This window comes from Pinus tabuliformis, chromosome 3_2 (assembly GCF_031772625.1).
Source record: "Pinus tabuliformis cultivar Carrire ecotype Pingquan chromosome 3_2, CPIR1, whole genome shotgun sequence".
NCBI lineage: Eukaryota > Viridiplantae > Streptophyta > Pinopsida > Pinales > Pinaceae > Pinus > Pinus tabuliformis.
Window position 1 is genome coordinate 282,287,465 of NC_142302.1, and position 24,688 is coordinate 282,312,152.

Here is a 24,688-nt window from a genome sequence, read left to right on the forward strand (position 1 = left end):
ACTAATAGTTATGTGTTAATGACAACATGATGTAGGGAGTTGCATGGAAAGAGAGGGTGCCATGAAATCTTGAAGAAGGATCAGGTTGACCTTTCCTTGGGAACCATGGGGATTGATTCAAGGTGTCTATTGTTAGTCTTGTGCTTTTGGTCTTTTGTGATTTTCTTGCACTTGATTTTCAATTTTGTTATGTTTAGTGCATGATCATGCCACTTTGTCTATGATGTCGTATTGTTATTAGTTTTCATGGTTTTCTTCTTGTTTGTTTCTTGTCTTTCCTTTGAAGTGCAACGAAAGGTAAAACTATGACAACCAATTGGACCGGTTGGGTCCATTGGTGTAATGGACGATGGCAAGACAATCATGAGGAAGGTAATAGGAAAAGTGAAGTAAATGGATCCGAGGCATCAAATGCCTTGGTTATGTTGGGAACGACTATTCTTAATGTTACGCATGTGTTGCATGAATAAAGGAAGTTCTCTTAAACCTTGACCTTGATATCTGGTAATTGTGCTATGATCATGATTATGCTGATGTTTATATGTGTATGCATGTAGGTGTGTATGTATGTCATGTTTGACAGGGTCATCATGGATCATGATTATTAACGCTAACATTTATGTGTATGTATGCATATCATTGTCTGACAGGATCATGATTGTTTATGCTAATGTTTATGTATATGTATGTATGTATCCATGTATCTATGTCATTGTCCGACACATCATCAATAATCGTTCTTGTGGCAAAATGATTGCTTATGTAGGCGAATGACATGAAGAAGTTCATGACTATGAGGAATCAAGTGGGAAGAGTAGTCATGGCAAATATATGAGGTCAGTATCATGTGAATATGAATTTATATTGTATGCTTGTATTATGCCTATGCTTATGTTATGTATAGGGTGTTAGTACAGGTAGTGTTGTATGAATGTTTCATATTTAGTGCTGGGTATATATGGTGCTATGTACATGTTGGATAGACGATGTTGTGTACATATTGTACTGTGTGCATGATGGATATGCGGTGTTGTATGCATATGGTGCTCTGTGCATGTTGGATATGCGGTGTTGTGTACAGATGATGGTATATACATGTTGGATATGCAGTGCTATGTACATGTGGTGTTATGTACGTATGGTGTGGTGTGCATGTGGTTTTGTGCATGTCGTGCATGTGGTACTATGTACATGTGGTATTGTGTACACTTTGTACAAGTTGTGTAATGTACATGTGGCGTTGTGTACACGTTGTGCATGTGGCGCCATGTACATGTGATGTTGTGCACATATTGTGCAGGTAGTGCGATGTACAGGTGGTACTGTGTACATGTTGTACGTATGTTACTAGTGCACGTGTGGTATCGTGTTCATGTCATACATGTTGTGTTGAGGGCATGTGGTACTATGTATGTGCATTGTGTAGGTACATGTATTGTGTGACATTGTACATCAGGTATAGATGTATGGGTTGTGTTGTATATCATATGTATGTGTATGCAGTTTTTGGTGTCACACATTGTGTGTGGATGCATGTATTGGGATGTACATTGTATACGTATATGTGTTGTGTTGTGTGGTGCACCGGGTGTAGGCATATGTATTATGTTGTGTTGTGCACTGGGTGTAGGTGTATGTGTTGTATGTTAGGTGTAGATGCATGTATTACATGGTGTGGTATGTCATGTGTGGTTGTATGTGTGGGATGTACACTATGTGTGTGTGAACATGATTGAGGAGAAGGCACTGGACATTTGTCACGTGTGGAAACCAATCCAGAGTGCGTATAGAAAGAACAAAGGTAGAAGTAAGGTTTGATTAAAGGATAAGTATCGATATTTTATTTCATTTTTATTATGCTTATGATTTATGATTTTGGTCTATGATGATTACATGTGATCTATGATTCTAGTTTATGATGGTTACATGTGATTTATGATGTTGATCTATGATGGTTGTGTTTGAGCTAACCTAATGTGATATATTTATAAATGATGATTTGGTCAAAGATTCTAGTTTGACTTGTGACAGGAAGCGAACAGGATTGCAAGTGTACCTTATTGACGAGCTACCAATGAGGTACGATTTGAAGTTATTTCAATTTATTTTGAATCTAATGGAAGTTATGTGCTTGGTACAAGAAGCACAGAAATGCTTAGTTGGATGGTTGAAATAGACTGCAAGAATTAGTAGTAACGATGAAAGAAATTGGAATAGGTAGCAGTATGCTTGTAAAGCACTTCAGGAGCAAGGCCATTGTGGGACACTAGTACCCAATAGTGTCCATTGATTTCCATGAGCATGATATGACCAGTATCATGGTTGAGGCAGGTATATTTCTTGGTTGTTTAATATTTCGATGCGAGGAAGCCTTGCCAAGGGATGGATCACATGGGATAGGGGGTGCAGGGAACTTGGAAGGTGAGTGACTGCACAAAACGGGGTGATTGGATTTCCCGAGGGACTGTGTAGTAGAGAAGGGAAGGTCACGGATATATTGGTTTGGGTTATTAGCATTACCAGATGGGATCATATACACATTGGGAGTGCCCCCTGGAACAATGAGTCGGTAACTATTCACTGAGGGGACAAGTGGCACGGGATTATAATGCTGGACATTGGATGCAACTTTGACTTTGTAGTGGATTATGGACTTCTTGGGAAGGAGATGAATCCTTGTATTACTTTAAGGGTGGAAGTGTGAGCCTCTGGATTCCCTTGTTGATTGATACGGGCATCATATTCTCTTATTTGCTGGTTTTTTAGATGTGCATATGTGGTTATTGTAAATATCATAATGAGTTGTGTTATAAAGCTCGAGTAAACGATATGTTTGTCACGTTTCAGCAGATGGTCATTGTAAATACTGCAACGAGCTGTGTTATAAAGCTCCATGGGGAGTATGTTTTGTCTTCAACAATCTTGTTGGTTATAGGTGTCGTTGAACACCGAGGATGATGTTCCCCCAAGGGGGAGGGTTCTGTAACAACCTTGGTGAAAATTTCATGTAAAAACATATAATAACCACGGTTTATGGGACAACATATTCCAAGCTGAATGGTGGGAAAGACATCCTAGGGGGTGTTCATTTGTTTGTTTATGGCTAAGGAAATTGACAAAGGCAATGAGTAAGGATTTAGAAAGGAAAAATGACATTTGGCACACTTATTTATTAAAATAATGGAAAAAGGAGAAAAGGGAGGTGAAATGTCACAAGTTACATGTGAGGAGGAAAATCAAGGAAAGTAATGTTAAATGAAGAAAATAGAGGCCTCATTCATAAAAAGGCTTCTGAGGATCAGTTGGTAACCTTTTGTCAGTTGAGTTTTGGAGCTCTCTCATTATTCTCTGTCTCTCTCTCATACTCTTAACACTTAGAGTTTCTTGGAGCACTTTGGCATTGGAGAAAGAAAGGAAAAGAAGGCAAGAGGAAGCAAGATCAAGCAGGGAAAGGAAGGATCAAGCAACTACAACATACTTCATTGCAGGTATCAACTTGCATGTGTATTTTCCTTGCTAGTTTTGGCATGCATGGGATTGCATGTGTTTCTTTTCTACCATGGCATGCGTTTTTCTAGGTGTGATAGTATTTTCAGCCTAGCCTTGCCATTTCCTGATAGCTTTGATGAGATGGGTTCTTTGATATGGTTTATGTGGGATGACCGAACTTGATTCAAAGCTGAGTGGGGTGGATCTTCGAATTGACAAACACATGGTCTGAGTGGTCCTTGAACTAGACTGAGGATCATGAAGCCACTGTCCTAGTAGCCCTTGAACCGAACCATGGGTTGTGGTAAAGCTAGATTATGCACCTCAGTGGACCTAAGAATCCTTGCTGGTGAATGGCGGGATATACAATAAAGCCAATAGGTGGATTTTCTCTCCGTTGGGCCTAGTGGTCACGGGATGGGATGCACAGTAAATCTTGGAGAATATGTCTCGGTGTAGGGCCTAGTGATCCCTGGATCGGACTGTGGATGCACGATAAAGCCTGAGAGACTAGGAGGCACTCAAATTCCTCACGGTGTAGGCGAAGAACTCCGGTGGCATCCATATTGATTGGTGTTTTTGATGTGTTCTATGAGTGCCACATTCATGCTTGAAATATGGCATGGGAGTCATTGGATAAAGAGAGACTTGGATCAACCAATATATGGTCGGGTGGAACGTGGTAGTACCATCTCTGGTTGGTTCATTTCATTCATTAATGAGAAATTCATTCCCTTGATTTTCATGTGTAAATGTGTTGATGTATATGTGGTTTTTTTATGGTTGATATGTTTATGGTATTTCTATTCCTATTATGCTGGTTATATGAACATTTTATGACAACACTATGTATGGCTCTCAACATGTTTTTACTCGTGTATGAATGGATAATGTGTCTATGACCTAATAGAGGATAATGCAACAAATGACATGAGGGAACAATGGTTCATAGCGATTCTCAGATAAGTATGAGATCCCTACACTTAATTCTGTTGTTTACACATGTAGGTTACATGTTAATGATATGTTTGACGAAATGCCTGTCATGGCTAGTAGGGGTTTGGTTATGGTCTTGTTCAATTTATTGCTTTTGCATCATTGTTTCCTTGCATTTTTACTGATTCTAAGCTATCACTCCATTCTGAGCAGTGGCTTGGGTTCTAGGCTTGAAAAAGTGGCTTAAATCCCAGGGTCGCTGGCACAAAATTGACAATTTTGGTCTTTGGTCATTGGCAAGAAAGCCTGTGAGAGTGACTTTAGGTTGTTGGTCACTCCCTTGCCCATGGCATGAGAGCGATTATGGACTAACAGATCGAGAACAATAGTGGGACCCAGGGACATGCTGTTTGAGTGACTAACTTGTCTCTTGAAGGTTCCGTTGATGATGTTGGATGATTGTGTGTGATGTTTCTGTTGATTCCACTTCCTTAAGGTTACATAGGAGGTTGAATCTGAGCATAGTAGCCTCTTGTCTCATATTTACCCCGATTGGCATGGTTACTTGGGTGGATATGGGAGGAGGGTGTTACATACCCGATCACTTTGGCAAAGAAATGAGACCCAATCTAACAAGAGGACCCCCTGAACCCAAAATCACAAGTCAATATCACAGGTTATGTAAAATGTGACCCTTGCCCGACTCCATAGAACTACCCAATAACACAGAGGCACGCGGTGAGGAATATCCTAGAGACCCAAAGGGCATAGCATAGGGGGATTTTTTTAAAGGTGGCATGATTGCAGATATAGATTTTGTTTAAGAAACCAACCCCAAACTGAAAGGAGGACCATAACTCAAAGAGTGCAAACAAGATCTAATGTGCATATTTTGCAAAGAAAGGGGAACCAAATTACCAAGATTCAAAGAGACCACTAGAGAAGGATCACTCTGAGCTGTAACTAATGATGGAGAATCCATTGCTACAAGTTCCAAATTAAAGACCAACATTGAACTCAGAATGGTAGAAACATTAGTCATTGTGACTTGAGCCTAAGCACTGCCCAAAGAAGGATTAATACATGCAACCCTCGATCTCGTCTGCTCCATCCTATGCTTTTTATAGGATTGAACCTCATTTGATAAACCTTTAAATGATAAATTACATAAGTCCACTAGATGACCAATGTTATGACACCTATGACAACGAAAGAGTAAGCCTTCATCGTCCAAATCCTAAATCCAAGCCACCCCTTTACCAATGTCCATAGTAGCATGTAACTTTTTACGTAAGTAGAGACAAACCAGGACCCCAGCAATAGACTTGTCCCTGGTCATCATAAAAGAGTAGTCTACATCCAGAAAGCGCCCCAAAGAGTTTCCCAGGTTTGTGAAACTTTGAGAATTCCACATATTTGAACGAAGACCCAAGAAATTCACCCACATCAAAATATCATCCATCCTCTGCTTATGAGCATCAAAGAGAGGCATCCATAACTTAAATATCACCGACAAGGAGTCAATAAACCATACCTCCTTAGCAACCCTTCCCACATACTCCTTTGACTTAAAGGACAATTTTATCCATCCCATAGCCAAAATAAAAACATCAAGGACCTCGGAGACCACAAGTGAGATGCATTTGTCTTGCCATTCCATAATTGTAGCTAGACCCCCACGAACATGACCCACAAGGGAAACTCAACCAAGACATCAACATATGCCATTTCCACTTCATTCCCCACACATAAACTATATGGAACAGGTTTTAGATCTCCTTTCATGGTTCAAAGCTTCTTCTTGATAGTGGATGACAGACCTGTAGCCCCATCTACCTATATCTCTTCACTTGAAATCACGTGGATAGAAGAATCAAGACCAGGACCAACTGGGGTATCCACTGCAAGAGCAGACTGATTAATGGAATTCTAAGGCACCACCCCCTCCCACCCGTCTGTGTGGTCAACTGGAATGTTTAATGCACCTGACACAAATCCCTCGACACGAACGAAACAATTCACCAGTTAAGGCATAAAGAAAGTGGAAGAGACACCACTCAATCTCGAATATAAGAACCCTCCACCATTAACCCCATGAATTAGCCTGGACGAATCAAGAAAAACCTCGTTTGAAAAATAAGGAAATGTTTAGGAAATTCCATCGACTAATGGATGATGGGTATACTCCACCAAAGAAGGAAACCCAACACACATCGTTACTGGCATAATGCACATACAAGTGGTGGAAATATGGGATGCCCTAGAGACAGTGCAACTAGGGTTCCAAGATAACCCAATCAGGGGGTTCAAACCTGAAACCACAACCCGAGAAGTCTGAATATTTCCCCCATTAGAAACCATGATATCACTAGAGACAAATATGGAATCCTAGATGGGGCTCACTATATCATAGTCCACAACTTCCACATAAGCCACAAGGGCCACTACTTCCCCCAACAAAGCCGTGAAAAACTATAAAAATGGAAACAAGAGCCCAGATAAACCTTGAGCATAGTAAAAACCCCAGGTAAAGCACCCTAGGAAAATCTTGACAGTCACGGGATAATACACTTGATAACAACAAGGGCAGCGAAAAATTTGGATAAATCCTACCACACCTCTGGACACCAAAAAAGAGATAAAACACCTGACTACCTTACCAGGAGATAAAAGCCCCAGGTAAACCCGTAGGAAACCTTAGTCGTAATTGCCATCAACACCCTTCTACACGTAGTAGGGTTTTCGCTACCATCGCTCCCTCCTGATATTTACCTACAATCCTATATTTAAAACATTAAGATAAAAATCATTTGTAAATCAAATAAAACCGACTTAAAATTATTAAACATATTTCTCTTTTATATTAAACATTAATATTATTTTTATATTTAAATTATAAATTTTTCCTTTAATTTTTTAAGAAAGTTATACAAAATAAATTAAATCACATAAATAACTATCTATATATATTAATTTTAATTTTAATCTCAATAAAATAAATATCTCATTTATAAGAAAAAATGTTAAAAAACAACTCAAATAAATTAAATCACAGGAATAACAATATATATATTTAAATTTAAATTTAAATCTCAAGAAAATAAATATCTCATTTATAAGAAAAAAAATGTTTGAAAAAAAATAACTCACCATATGAATTTCAAGTTTTAAATATTATTATAACTTTAAGATAATTAAAGTTTTTGTTTATTAATTAAAATTATTACCACCAAAAATTTCGAAAATAATTTTTAATTTAATAACTTAAAGTGATTACATTAATTTAACAGTCCCAAATCAACCGACCGTGGAAATTTTTTCTTTATCCTAAAAATCATTAGTTTTTGTTAATGAAAAACAAAGAATGCAAAAAGTGGAATATTTTTTCCCAAGAATGCCTAACCATTGCCACCATCAGATCCAATCGATCTATATATGTGGATATATTCATGGGATCCTTGGAGGCTGGTGGTTTCTTCCCTCCCAATTGTTTTTTTGTTTTCGTTTTTCTCTCCTTACTCTTTTCAAAATCGAAGGCCCTGAACAAAGACTTACGCTTTCTTAGAGGTGGTTCGGATTTATACACCACTGTCGGGAAGTCGTTATTTGACTCATGCGGAGAATGTAGAATTTTGAGCCCGCAGGCATCATCAATCAAATGGGATGAATCTGGATCCATTTCTTCTATGACGATCATGCCAGGTTTAGGTAGCAGAATCCGAAAAAATAGTCAAAAACATATTGGAAACAACATAGAAAATAGAATATTAGGTGCGAGGGGAATCACTGATTTCTTTATAGCAGATTATTTTCCGGATCTCAATGGAGCCACTGGTGGGAGATAAGTACAGATTGGGGTGCAAACTTTGTAGCAGTTCATTCGGAGAAATCTATCTCGGTGGGTACCTCTGAAATCATTTGTTCATTCTCTGCAATCTATTGATAGTGGATGGATAATTTTGTCTTTGTGGGTGCCTCAAAAATTCTCATAAATCGATTATTCATCGCGATTTATTAATAGATATAGGTGTCTTGGAACCTGGGTGAGGAAGTTATCATTAAACCCTCCCAACCACCCAGGTTCTGTTAAATCAATCCTGGTAATGTATTAATCACCCACCATTTGTGCGTGGTATTATAGGCAAAAAAAAATTCTCATAGATGATACTCAGTTGACACCCAACAACCCCTTGCAGCCATTGTAGATGGTTAGATGTATTTATCTGGGTCAGTGCTTTTGAAGCTATGAGAAATCAAAGAACCCTTGCAATTTCATCTGGATAAATCCTTCTGATGCATGGGCCATTCTTCCAATTTATTTATAAGTATAGGTGGGTGCTGAGAAACATATGTAATATGGCTCATATAAATGAATGCAAATTTCTTTAATCAAGTTGACCAATCCTTGGCGTCGCCATAGAAATGTCTCAAGCTTCATTACTAGTGAAATCCACATTAACAGGGGCTGGAATGTTGCAATGTCTATGTAAAACAGTTTTACTTTTCTTATTTTCCTCTAACTTAAATTAATAAAACTTTGGTGCAAGTAAATAATGATTGCATACGAAGAAAGAGACCAAAAAATTGAAAAGGTCATGGGAAATATTTAGAATCCACTTACAAGGGATTTACTTTTCATCCTAGTGAACGAATACATGGTAGAATTTGTAACACCATCTTCTGCTTATTTCAATTAGCTACAACCATGGAACTAGACAGGGAAATGCAGGTGATAAGGCGGGAAACATTAATGCCCCAGCAGGAACAAAACCTTAAATTGTCATTTTCTACACAATAAATTTGATTTTATAAAGGAAAAGGATATGCTAACCCATCTTCAAAAGCGATCATTTATTTTTAGTTTGAACACCCTAGTTTGAGAATATGACTCTTACAATGTATGCCAAAGTTTTGTGAGGGAGATCAGAAGCACCATTGATTTATTATTTACACAACGCCAAATTTTGGTTGAGAAGCTGTAGAGTTCATGGCAATCAACTGTCAATATCTCCCATTGAGATTTTATTTTTCTTTATAATTAGGGTAATATTCATCACAGCCAAATGTTAAGATAAAATTCTTTTGTTGCACGCATGTAGGCTTTCAAGGAACATGATAAGGTACAGCATGAAATGTTCACGAGTTTGGCATGTATTTTAGAGAAATTTCAACTGTTCACGAGTTTGGCATGGCTTTTAGAGAAATTTCACCTTTTTGCAGCGAAAAAATTGCCTAAAACTTCGTTCTCTATCTCATCCTATACTATTTGTCCTTGCAAAGAAACTTTTAATAGGTCAATGGAAACAATATGATAAGGTTTTATATGGGGGAGGTACCATCAATATGTTATTTACATGATGCCCTATTTTTGGCCGAGAAGCCATAGAATACAGGGGATCTCAACTGTCAATATCACCCATAAATTTTATTGGTCTTTACAATTAGGGTAATATATGTTACAATTAAATGTTCATGCAAAAGTATTCTTATTGCATATGTGCATGCTTCCAAGGTACATCATGTACCGTTGATGATTTTGGCAAGTATTTTAGAGAATTTCTATTTACAATGAAAATTTGGCCTGAAATTTTGTACCCAATCTCACTGTCCTATATCACCTGTCCTTGTAAATGTATTTATTAATTGTTTTTGTTTTAGGGTGGCAATATAAGGATGCCATAATTGAGATTTGGATTTTAATGGTGATCTTTTAAACAATAAGGGGCAGGAGTATATTAAAAAAGACGGTTGTGGTAAAGCCAAGCAGTTAGGAAAAACTTGCAAAATTTAGGCCTAGCCCTCCAAAAGATAAAACTGAAGGAATTTCTTCCCTGGATGGAATTCTATCCCAATAAGCCTTGTTCTATCCTGGCAGGTACACTGTACACACTGGCGAAGCAAATAGATACATGAAAAAAAACATAAGATAAAAAGGAAAGAAAATAGTAAATACTAGATATCAAGCCACTTATATACTAAATACTAAATACTAGATATCAAGCCTCTTTCACCCAAAGCCACTTGATGTTGAGGCTATATAGAAATCAATGATGAAATAGTGAGACACCATACACTTAGGAATGTCTATGGTGGACTCCTTTCCCCATAATATAAGCCACATTGCTCACTGGACCTTTGTGCACTTCAAAATACTTTTCCCGAGTGTGAATGGGGGGATAGTAATGCTATGCCACTGCCATAAATACTTGCTGTTTCAATATTGAAATACCAAGGAAGGGGATGACTAAGGAGTTCCCCGCCATTTCTAAAGTTGCACTATGGTGGGAGTTGAAAACACCATTTATATGACAATAGCTTAACCCAAGGCCTAGTTTTCCGATCAATTTGAAATTGAGTTATGATGCCTTAAAGCATTGAAGAATTCAATTTACTGAAGCCTGCACTTCTTGAAGAGTTCTTTTCACTAAGTGGGATAAGATTCATTGCTTGGGGAGAGACTTGCACTGTACTACTCTTAGAGTAATCATCGAATCATAGTTCACCTGTCAGTATCACCTCTCTAGTCCCTTGTGTTGAAGTAGGAGGCCTTTCAAGAGGGCTAGAGCCTCTGCTTCATTGTTCATGGAGATTACAATCCCCCAAGCATATGTAATTTCTTGATTTCCTCCAGAGTAGAAGATTACTCCCCTTGCACTTGCCACCCCAAGATTATTATTAGTGTCTCCAAACAATAATTGTTTGCAATGTTTGCATGTTATAATATAAAAGTTAATGTATAAAGCTAGCTTTGCTAGAGGTGTTTTCATCCTTGAATGTGATTCTGTATCTTTACTTGCTAAATACAACCCAAGAAGTATTCTTCAGTTTTGTTTTACACAGTAATGGTTGTTTAATATTATCAACATTGTTGCGGCCAAAGTTGTTTATCATTCTTACAACGCAAAAATTGAGCTAGTCTTGTTTCCATAGAAGGAGATTATCAACTAAAGCATTTAACTAGTGCAACCAAACTATCATGCTTAAAATTTTATAGGTATATATCCAGATAATTTATTTTAACAATAAAACTATTTAATAAAATTATAAATCAATTAATGAAAATTAAGGCCCTTGATGGTTATCAACATCAGAATCTACCTAGTTTGCTAGCGTCAACCCTGAACATGTCATTAGAGTCTTTGGGAAGAGTTGAAGTTGTAGGGTCCTTGGAGACATAGGGTAGGTTTTGTGCCGGGGGGAGGTTGATATGAGCCAAGATACATGCCACTACGTAGGAGTGTCTAGGGTGGTTTAGAATTCTAGTTGTCTTCCCCATAGGAGAAGCATAGTAGCATTGGATTTCTTTTCCTAGTGCTTGAGTCCAAGGAGGTACTTCCCAACCTCTAAAACATGCATTGGTCTTTCATCATGTTTAGCTTTGTGACCTTCTTATAACAGAGCTGAGGAAGTGGTCATGCTCATGGCTCCATAAGGTCATTTTCACATTGATGGAGATCTTTCTTCAATCCTTTCTTTTCCCCTAAAGGCTAACAAACAAAAGCAACAATAATGTTGAGACATGGCATCTAGGTCAATATTGTTTTCTAATCTTGTAAGGGCACCAGGGTTGTTAGATTGATACCAACTCCAAGGAATGTGAGTGACCAAAGGTACTGCTAGTTCTTCCTCCTACCACTCTAAGCTATTCCAAAGGTACTGCTAGTTCTTCCTCCTACCACTCTAAGCTATTCCAAAGACCTAGTTTTTGCCTCATATCCATAGAGGATTGGTTGTCTACCTTCTTTGATTTCTAATCAATCCACACGCTAATACCATTTCCCATGTCAGGTAAGACAAGCATCAGCCTTAGACCAAGCCATGAAGGTTCGCATGCAGGATTATATGAAGGTATGCTAGCTGTAATAATAGCATCCAAATGAGGAGAAGAGGGAAGGAAAATAGATAGGGGAGTTTAATTTCCTAGTCCATTGCACGCAAGTGACTTGATAGAGGATGCAAGAGGCCCCACATCTTTGGTGGCTATGAAATCATCCTTTATGGGCTTCGAAGCCTTTCTTCGAAGCTTTTTTTCTAGGTGGAAGTTGGAATTGTGGTCAAGGGGATGCTCTTGTTTTCCCATTGTCGTAGAAATCGAACGTGCCTTCATTTAAGGAAGCTCCAACATTTTCCATTCTATCTGATTTCTTGTTGAGCTCTCTCTTAACTTGGAAGTAGGATATATATTGGAAGCTATGAGTTAGAGAGATTACCCTTTGTGTTATTTAGGATGCCCATGGATCTTTGAGCAGTTTTTCCATTAGAAGTGAGATAATGATGATGCTAGAACCCCTTATAATGGGCACTTTATGAATACATGGTCTAAAGGCATAGATCGCTTGTTGTGCCACTAGGGTCTTTGCCTGGTTGTTAGAAGCAATGCCTAGACTCGTGCTTTCTCAAATGCTTTGTGTCCATTAGGATCAAAGAGAACCATCCCCTCCTATGTTTTCCATCATGCTAAGTATTACTATTATATATGGCATAAATATTCAATGTTGCAAACATCGCATCGATATAAAATCGACAAGGGTCTAGAAAACCAAAGTATCGTAAAAGTCAGGAAAATATTTATAAAAATTGGCAAACGTCGGCTAGGCCAAAAAATTTTGATTTCATGGTAAAATTGGGATGTTTGCAACACTGTAAATATTCAAAGACAAATGACTTTTGCAAACTATATTTTCTTATACACACTTTTCACCATGCATTCTCTTGTGCTTGCATGTGCATTTAGCCGGCTTGTTCACAGTTTGTACTTGTTGGTGAAAACTCCATATTGATTCTTGCTACATTTATAAATGCAAACTTCAAGAACATATAATGTAGTCTTTTATGTGGATCAGAATATATGTCCTTGTGATAATACTCACTATGGCCTGGGATGCGCTTCATTTACAAAATTCACTCAGTCTGTTTTCACCTAATATTTTCAATGTGATGGAAGAGCTCGTTGTTGGTTGTATCAATTTTCAGTGTATGCTTGTAAATATTATGGTGCTCCCCAGTTCATCATGCAGTTTTGGAATCCGCAGTTCTACTGTTTTCTTATTCCGTTCTCTGAGCAATGCTACAGAATCTAGATGTATGTTTTTTACACCTGCAAAGGTCCAATTTATATCACTTTCATTCTTTCAATACCTTTATTAGACTGTGAAAAGTGTTTTGAACATATATCTTTGTGATGCTATCTATTTTTCCTTGTTCTCTGTCTTGGAGGGTATGTATTGACAAATGATTCTTGTGAAATGCTTGAAGTTGATGTTCTGAACTTGGTTCATTTTTCTTTAGTTACTTTAATCCTGGTCTAAGAAGTTTGATTTGGAATAATGCATAAGAATTCCATTAAGCTTTTAAAAAATTAAAAGTGATTGCAATTATTTTTCTAGGATAATGAAAGTGTGTGCTTTTAGAAGAAATTCCGTTCTAGTCCAATGTTGCAAGGCTTGAAATGTCAGATGCATATTGGATTCAAGCCCTGGTTGAGTTCAGGATTTTCCAGATCTATGTTTTTTGGCTAGGGTGTCAGAACAAACATATAAGCTATAAAAGATTTATGACAACATAAGGAAACATAAGAAGGAAAATCAAAAGAATATATAGTAAATACAATTTTAGATTTATACATCAGAATGGTTAGTAAACATAATATTAGATTGATATATCAGAATAAATAGTAAATTCAATTTTAGACTGAGATGTCAAGATTTAGTGGTTTTCAGAAATGCGAAATTGCATGTACATGTGCATATTTATGTTTACTCAGTACTGCCTCCTTGATTGAGTCAAATTTTATGGCTTCATATTAGTGTCAACATTAATTTAGGTTCTTAGTGTTTTTCTTTTTTAATAATTTCAATAGGAGAAGCTGCAGGGTATATTGGGTTATTTCCTTTTGGTGAAGCTTAGGGAATCTTGTGTGGAACTGAAGAGTTAAAAAATGATTCTTGAACCTGTTTTGAATGGCAAAATGCAGTTTGTGTACCATGCTAGTTGGGAGTAAAATCCAACCTATATGCATAGCAATAGACTTGTTATTTGTAGGTATTACATGCCATAATTGTCAAAAGTGTGTCCCATTGAATTTCAGCTAGATGTAATGAATTTAAATGTATATGTTCTCATAAAAAGTAGTTCCTGTGCAGCGCAATTTCCCATATAAATTTTTTAGACAACATTCTAACTATGTTTTGTAACTAAACAGGAGAATGCAAAAACAAAGCACCCACAACTTCTATATGAGTCCAAATTGTACAAGATTCTCCAAGGAGGAAGTAAGGTTGCTGTTGTCTAACAAAGAATCCTTAATTTCTTTTCATAATTAATTTAAGAATTGTCGGACCTGGGAAAGTTGTTGTAAATTCCATTCTTGGTAAAGTTGTTGTAAATTCCATTCTTGGGAAAGTTGTTGGTAAATTCCATTTTCTGAAGTTTCTATTTTCGAAGGTAAGTTTCTTGAAGTTTTCTGCATGTCTTCCTCGCATAAATTGTTGGGATACAGTTGGTGTTCCGATAAGATGGTCTGGTGTTGAAGGTGATTCTAATGTCATGGTTCTAGATATATTTGCAATGTTCCACCAAGACTCTGGTGCGGGGAAACGCACAGGGGACATGTGGGAGTACCCTTAAATTTTAGGGAAATTTTGGGGGTGCGGGGGACTTCAGGGTATATAATTTTTAATTATATATATATATAATTCAAGTTCATATTCATTGTTCAATAATGAAAGCATAAATATTAAATAGACTAAGAGTAATATGGATACCAATACATTGATTTTTTTGTTTATTTGTTAAGCTTGGCAAGCCCATTCCATTTTCTATTAAACAAAGGCAAATTTACACCACATAGATTGACTAGGTGGCCTCAACTTGCCCCGAAGGAAAACCAAGTCTGTTAGCCACCTGCTTGTTCGCATTGTAAGCCGTCCAAAAACAGTAAAGTCCTAATCTCTCTAGCCAAACTAGATATGTCTCTGTTTCATGTCCATACACTACATATCTATCTAAACTCATATTTGCATTACAGAAATTAAAATCTATCTGCATAAAACAAAAATATGCATAGGTAAGAGTCTATCCCTTCTGCTCCTCCGAGGCAGATTCAACAGGTGCCGGATCCTTGGCTGATGCCCCAGGCATCTCATTCAGTTCCAGTATGCAAGGAATGTGGTGGTCAATTCTATCCAGCCTGATGTCTTGTTTATGAAGCTGGAATAGGATTTTTTGCAAATCTTGCTTGTAACTCGGCATACCTTGGAGTGTCACTGCCATTCCCACAGAAATCTGTTCCATTGCTTTGCCTAATAAACTCTTCATTAACCAATAGAGGTAAAGAGTTTGTTTGAATTGCGTAATTCTTCCTCTGGTGTTGCCCGGATCCGGGACTAAAGTCCTCCATTTGTCCATGTCTTCCTCTGTCTCACTGCCTTATTTTATTTCCTCCTCCCACTCTTCTAACAGTTTCCCGATTCCTTCATTTGTCCCCTCACGGTAAGCCTCCGCCACTTCATTGATAAGGTGTTCTACCGACTTCTTGCCCCTTCGAGGTTCCGACGTGCTTGGCTCTTTGTCTTTCCTGGGTGCCAGTCCTCTCCTTCCACGATCGCATCCCCTTGCGGGTCGAGCCATGTCCAGATACCAATACATTGAAATTTGATCCACACATAAAATTTAAATTCACAAAATAATGACATACATCAATCCATCCTCATCATTCATTTTGATACATACATCATTCATATGACATACTCATTATTCATCCATACCATGAGATTCAATAATGAAATATTCAAAAACATTTATCCATATCATTCATCATTCTACAATCTACATCGATTTTGAAATTAAATTCATCATTCATCATTCTAGAATCTAAATTGAAAGCAAAACATACTAGTATATTACTATATACTATATACTAGATACTGAATTTTTTTGGGGGAGATGCCCAGACGCACTCCTTTTGGGGAGTCTTGTCCCCCATACTGGGGAAACACACCCCCTTGTGTCTCCCGAAGGCTCCCCAAAAAGGGTGCGTGGGGAAACACACCCCGAGTAGACTCCCCGTCCGGGGTGCGAAGGGTGCATGCACCTGACCCTAGGGGACGCGTCCCAGTGGAACACTCTATATTTGGACTATTTGGACCAAGTCTTGATGATTTATTTAATTACTGTAACCATAAATTCTCATTGAAGATTGTTCTGATGCTTATTGATCAATTGGTGGGTGTCTAAATCTAAATCTTTCTTGCTTTGAACAAATCATTCATGTTATAGTTTTGTTTCTTTAAGTGAGTGATTGTTTGATGCTTCACTTTCTCCATGTTCAAATAATGATTTCCCATTCTGAAAATATAGGAGGCCAGTAAATATTTTGTGAAATGAGTTAAACTATCTTCTTTACTACTTCTATTTGCAGATTCATAGGATTGAATATGTGCATTCAAAGAGTTTCCTTCATCGAGATTTTAAGTCTCACAATTTCTTTCTAGGGCATGGTTGCAGAGCAAATCAGGTGGGGTATGGTTGCAAAGCAAATCAAGTGATTTATGTTGTAAATTTGATTTCTGAAATAGTTCTATATGGTTGTGTAAGATCTCTTACTACAAAAATTTGGAAGTTATAATTCTATTTCTCCTCTAGATTTAAACAAATCAAATATATATATATATATATATATATATATATATATATATATATATATTTATTTTTTTTTCAGAGTGAAAATCTTCATATTAAACAAATCAAATATGTTATAACAAATAGATCATTTTCCTTTCAAAGATTCTACCATAGAAAAATAATTTGTTTGCATGTTTTAGAAAATACTATACATTTTGAATTTAGTTGTGTAAGATCTCTTACTACGAAAATTGGAAGTTATAATTCTATTTCTCCTCTAGATTTAAACAAATCAAATATGTTATAACAAATATATCATTTTCCTTTCAAAGATTCTACCATAGAAAAATCATCTGTTTGCATGTTTTAGAAAATACTATATATTTTGAATTTCTTCTGACTTTATTGCATTGAGAGGCCCTCTCTATACCAATATGGTAGCCATGCTGTAATGTAATGTTTAACATTTTGACTTGGCCAGAACAAAATATAATTAAAATTAAAATTAAAATAAAATTGAAATAAAATAGTTAGTTTAATTGTTGAAAGGGGCTCTTCAGCCCAGTATGATAGAGATGTTGTAATTTAATGTTTAACATTTTGACTCATTGAAAATAAAATAAAATAAACAATAAAATAAAAATAAAATTATTAACTAAAATAAAATTGAGATAAATAATCAGTGTAATTTATGGTTGGGAGTTTTGTGTCATGTAAACCTTTTGACTCCATGTTTTCACAACCCATGCTTTTTACCCATGGTATTATTCAACGCGTGTTTTTTACCACATTTTGACTTGATCAACATAAAATAAAATAAAATAAAATTAAAATTAAAATAAAATTATTAACTAAAATAAAATTGAGATAAAACTAGTGTAGATCCATCTTAAATCCGGATCTATCAACCATTGAGAGGGGTTAAATCTCTTAAGGTGCAAACCTATTTTTTGAGTTTAAAACTTGAGGAAAGGTTTGCACCTTGAGAGTTTTGATCCCTCTTGACTCTTTATAGATCCAGATTTAAGATGGATTTACGTTTGTGTTAAGATAGTAGCAAGACTACTGTAGTTTAAATTTTTTTAAGCTTGAGTAATTATTGCAGTAGTAAGTTGTAATGATGTTTCCTTGACAATGTGCATCTCTATTATTAAACCTCATCTTGCACTCAGTATAGGGTGATGTGATTGTGTATGCACACTGATGTCTGCATTTTACATTTGAATTTAGTACTATGCAAAAGGTTTATAGATTTTAAGACACATTATATAGTTTCTTTAATAAATCCAAATTTACCAATTCATCACCCGATTTAAATTTTATGAGTGAGGCAAAAACTATGCCCATATTTAAGATGCTTTTCATATGCTAACAACTAGCCCATTATAATATTTAGGTAGATCTTGGAGGCCATGGCTAAATTTATTATTTTGTGATATGCAACAAAAAATGGCAAATGTGAACAACAAAACGGCACTCAACAAGTTTCTCTAGGAGGACTTAAAGGAGAATGCATGAGAGTTGCAATGTAAGAATTGTTTTAACAATTGAAATATAGTGTTTGAGACTTTGAAAGCTGCTTGGTAGATAGGAAGGAGTTGAAAATCTGCTCATAAGATTGTTACAAAAAAAGAAATTGGTAAAGAATTTTACATAGACAACTTTGCCCTGGAGGGAGAATTTGGAATTCAAGATCCTCGAAACTCAAAATTTCATGGAGAGAAAAGCAGGTATCATCCCAAATAAGAACTAGCTCATACAGATCGAGTTATGAGGCGATAATATGGAAGAAACCCAAAGAGGAATAAGAGAATGGGACATGTTGGATATGCAGAAAAGGAGAGGTGAAGACCAAGCAACATGGCTTAGTTCACTGTGAGGCATAAAGCCATATAAAAAGGGGCAAAAAGCTAGAGAACAACAGTTGAAGAGTGGCATTTCAAGAGAGCCATGTAGAAGACATGACAAAGAAACAGTCAGGACAATGTTTACTAGAAACAAGTTTCTGAAAGCCAACCAACTGGATTAGGTGACCCACCCTTCTTGTCAAATCCATATAAGTAGCACAAAAATTGTGTGTATTGGAATATTGGGTGTTTCCTCCATGCATTTCTTTTTTCTTCTTTCATTTGTAAGACAAATGTTTCATTGGATGCGAGTTGTCCTGTCCCATATGCTAGTTGTTATCATAGACTTTTTAATAGAAAATTCTATTCCATTCTATTCTCTCTCTACCCAAACAAACATAATTTTATTGAATATGATGTCTAGCCATAACAAACGGCTCATAAAGTTGTCACATCATAAGACCTTTCTGTGATAAATATGTTTAAGGAACTGATTGTACTAATTTAACTAAAAAATAATTATTTTAGGAAGCATATTTGTATTTGAAGAAGCCAAATATGGTTGAAATACAAGTGTATACATCTCAGATATATGAAAAATGTGAAAGTTTTTGAACTTTTAACAAATAAACTATTTATGTAAGCAGAGAGGGGGCGAGATTCAAGAGGACTATAGAGACACCCAAACATTAAGGGAATACAAGGAAGGATACCACATAAAAAAATATATATCTGCATACATACATACATATATGTAGTGATGATTATGGTTATAATAATAATGGCAAATAATAAAGATTATTGCAATACATGTAAATGATTGATTGATGAATATGAGTTATGAAACAAACATATATACTCTGAAATGAGGACAATAGATAATGATAGATAAACTTGAAATAGGTAAATCTTTGATAATGATAGATAAACTTGAAATAGGTAAATCTTTGTTTTTTACATTAGTAAGCAAAATGAAAATACAATGATGCATACATTGTAATGATATAAAAAATAATTATGATACATATTACCAAGAATCAAGTGTTTAAAGAGGCTATCTTTTTCTCTTTTAAAATTTTAGTTGGCCATAAGGGACTCCAATGCTTCTTCTTCATTAGTTTTCCATCATTGTTAATGCCCATTAAACTTCTTCATAAGATATTTTATTTGTTGAATTATTAAAGTGCTCCTTTGATTGTGTACTATCATTTTTCCATTATTAAGTCATCAAAATGCCTTTGTCTCTTTGGTTTCTTGTGCTTTATCACTCTTAATAGTCATCACAGTCAAACCATAGTCAACCAAATCCACACCTAATCAAATAACTGCTTGTGATAATTATTCTACATGTAAGCATGTACATCTACATCCAAGCATGAGTCTAATCATGCAAATTTTTAGGTTGTAATGGTTTATGCATCCAAAATTACTCACTTGTATTTGTGGTGAGAGAGAGAGAGAGAAAAAGAGAGAAAGGGATTGTATTTTACATTCTGGCCTTTATCATCTTAGTTCATTATGGATATCCCGAAGTCTCCCATCCATATATAGGCGATGAAGTTTTTGATGGAAAGTTGTTCATCACTTATATTTTATACTAGAGAGGCTACTTGAAAGTTGATGAAACTGCTTATTTACAATATGTTAAACTTATAATGCTAGTGATTATATGTTGGTAGTGTTACAACATAGATTTTGGGCTTGCCAAAGGATATCGGGACCCAACAACTCATAATCATATTCCTTACAAGTAGGTGATTTCATTAATCCTTCAGGTCTGGAAATGGTAATGTTTTATTCTAGAAGCTTTTGTGAATGGACGTATTGCACATTATTTCTTCTATATTTGCAATGATTTAATCTAACTTTGATCAATATCCATTTCATTTGATTGAATTATCTTGCTAGAACTTTTTATTAGTGAGTTTGGGTTTGTAAGGAAAATAAAAATCTAATAGAGACCACTCGTTATGCCAACATCACTACTCATTATGCCAACATCACTACTCATCTTGGAGTAGGTGAACAATTTTTTGCTTCACATTACTACTAATATTTCTTTTCTTGATTTCCCTTTGAACTTTATTAGTGTCCATTCCAAATCCCATCCACAGTTTATGGCATATAGTTGTTCCCAATTATGACTGACGAGAGTAATTATTACTGTTTATTAAGATCATTGCAAAACTTTATTTAGTTATTTTCTGTCGTCTTGTATGATATTCAGGGAAAAGTAAGAGAGATGATCTTGAATCTTTTGGCTACGTGTTGATCTACTTCTTAAGGGGATGGTTTCTTTATGGATTATGCTGGTATATATCAGAAACTGGAAGAGTCATCGAGTGAGCTTCATCATTACATTACAAACATAGAAATTTATACACAGATCCACTACAGCTATTCACTTATTGCTATTTATTATCTACCTAAATCCGTTGACTATAGCCGCTCTTCGCCGACTAACACGCCGACTACAGCCGCTCTACGCCGACTAATGCCGTCATACGGTCAGGCGTGATTAATGTTCTAACACCTCCCCTTAATCACGACGACCTAAAATTTAACTTGCCTGCTGGTCTAAGTCTCAGCTAGGCTTACAACAAAATATTTCATTTTTGACTTCTTGCTAAAGGGTCCATGCTTGTTCCAACGAAGGCTCTTTTGAGCTCTAAACATAAACAAACGACCGCGGTGGCTCTCTCCTCATTTCGTCGCTGGAACACAGAAATCACATTCAACAGACAGCTTCAACCAATTCGACCTTCACCAAAGCCTTTACCCGCTGCAAACCGATTTTTCTACAACATTCAAAGAACATGAAGAACAGAGAGCAACAACAGCGTTCCAATCTTCACAGCACCACAATGCTACTCAAACAGTCATCGACTCAAAAAATAATTGTCTAGCAGTATTAATGCAGGTCGCTTCTCCAGGAAGCTCCTCACGGCTCCAACGCTTAACACACAGTCTCCTCCAAGATTCACAACAGCGGCGCTTCTGCGGCTCTCAAGCTCTCAACGCACAACACCCTCTTTTACCAGCACTTCGCAGCTCCTCTTGGCTCCTTCAGCAAGCGACTCTCCTCGGCCCTCCAGGCCCCACACACGGTGTTTCAATGATTCTCTTTCGACAACACTCTGCAACAAACAGCTTTTAAAAAAATATACTCCAGGTGGCACACAATCCACCACTCTTCAAACACAAATGGGATCTCGCTCCTTGAGACCTTCACACCACTGAGACCTCTTTTAAGCAGCCTAGCAACACAGGACTCAACTCGTCCTCAACACACAAGATTCGACATGGTGATTGACACCCTGGCAGACGCACATCAAGGCTAGCCACACCGCTCCGCCTCACCTCACACAGTCTGCACTTAACACAACACTCTTCTAACTCAGATCCGGCCTCACGCAGACACTACTGGGCCTTCCTCACAGCTCACTTGAGTGAGCCAACCACTGGCTGAGCACACAACTCCCAACTATATGAGCACACGGCTCCACTACACGCACAGCTACACGCACAACTCCTTCTCAAGTTCACAGCCACACCATAACGCAGCACAGTTCTTACAAACATATCTCTCCAGGCGGCAACAAACCCGAGCTCAAACCCTCAGCTCTGATACCATATCAGAAACTGGAAGACTCATCGAGTGAGCTTCATCATTACATTACAAACATAGAAATTTATACACAGATCCACTACAACTATTCACTTATTGCTATTTATTATCTACCTAAATCTGCTGACTATAGCTGCTCTTCGCCAACTAACACACCGACTACAGCCGCTCTACGCCGACTAATGTCGTCATACGGTCAGGCGTGATTAATGTTCTAACAATATATTGATTTTTCTGTATGTTCATTTTAAAAAATATTACTTGATAACAAAATCTAGTGTATCAGCTGTATCAACATTCCATCACAGGGTTTAAAAGAAGGGACCAAGAAGCAAAAGTATGATAAAATAAGTGAAAATAAAGTCTCCATTTCAATTGAGGTAAAGATTATGAGGTTTGCTTCTTGGCAACATTTTCCATGTTGGAAATGTGTACCACCCTCTGATAATTATCATGCATTTGCAGGCTTTGTGTAGGTCTTACCCACCGAAGTTTGCCTCATATTTCCATTACTGCCATGCATTGCGCTTTGATGACAAGCCAAATTATGCATACTTGAAGAGGATGTTCCATGACTTGTTCATGCGAGAAGGTAAGAAATACATATTAGTTTGCTTCTAGGGTAAGATCCAAATTTGTGAAGGACATTCCAATTTTGATCGTCTGTTCAGAGTCATTATTTTAAGACTAATGTCTAAGACATTAAGTATAGCTATTCATTATGAAGTCTTATTTTAAGGGAAAGCATTTTTAGTAGATTTTGATCCATGGCGTACAATTTCTGGCCAATTCAACGTGCTTATAATTCTCAACGCAATATTCTTTTATTGTGATATGTATTATCGCAGGTTTTAAGATGGATTATGTTTTGATTGGATTATATTGAAGTACCAACAAATCCAAATTGTTGTCAGTCCTCGATCAACTGTAAGTTACTAAGTGAATCTGGTTTTGTAGCATGGTCTTGATTCCCAATATATACACTCTGTGGGATCCATAGTTGTTGTAGAAGGAGCTTAAGCAGGAATAATATATATTATAATCGGTTAACATGGAACCATAATGTATGAATAACCATAGTTAAATAGTCTTACTAGGATTGAGATGAAATTGATGGGCTAATAACCTAATTCTGCTTTGTAAGTTATCCACAATCGAGTTTAAGTATGTTTGGTTTACTGCATACCTAGGAGCAATTTAGATAGGAGTTAAATGGGGCTTACTTGTTTTGTTTAGAAGTAGAAGTACAAATTAAATCAAGTTTTTTATAATATGTAATGATAAACTTCGAGGTGGAAAATATGGTATAACAAAAGGTCTTACAGAAAGATTTTTAGTTTTGCTTGTTGAATAAGCTTGTCAACGTGTTTTATATTGTTGGGTTTTTATTATTTGATGTTTGAAAGCTTTTTTTGGTGTTTTTAATGAATATTGGTATAATAATATTGGGTTTGATTGAAACTTCTATTTTTTTCATTACGTGAAGACCTTGGGTTTTGTGTATTTAAGTATTCTCAAGAAAATGGATAAGGTCACACTTATCATATGTTGACATTCAAAATCCACATGATGTAACTTTGATCATCTCGACTCTTTTTAAATCTCTTTTCGACCATAGTGCTGAAAAATGGTAGATAAGAAAAAAACATTTTTTTTTTTCATTAGGTTCGTTTATTTTAAAAACAATATTTTGTCACAACTAGAAGGCTGAACAATTGAATTCTTATTAACATTGCAATTCAGAATTTGAGTAGATTTATGTCAGTTTAAAAAGATATCAATAGATTGTTTCACTGAGATAGCATGAGCACGCACTTCTGTGAAAGGTGTAGGTTGATTCATTGGCAAATGTCAATATGTAGAAATATAGGGTGGCAACTATTGATGGCGATGTTGAAATATGTTTAAGATCAGGTTAGAGTTAGGTTTTAAGGTGATGTTACATTAATCTAGCTTAACTCTAAATTAAGTCAAATGAAGGGTAGACAGGCTGCCACTATAAGATAAATTTAGGAGTACATTAAAAGATTCCATTCCAAAGAAAAAGGTCCAGACTACTGAAAAAATATATCTTCAGATAGTTTAACTAAGATAACATGAACACAAATGTCTATAACAATTGTGTAGGATGACTCTTTTTCCACAACAATTTCTTATCAACAAATTT

At 36.3% G+C, this 24,688-nt stretch overlaps 1 pseudogene; it reads left to right on the plus strand.

The window, feature by feature from the left end:
• Window positions 1–23,460, plus strand: part of LOC149180727 (casein kinase 1-like protein 1) — a 45,370-nt pseudogene extending 21,910 nt beyond the window's left edge.
• Window positions 23,461–24,688: the final 1,228 nt, after the last annotated feature.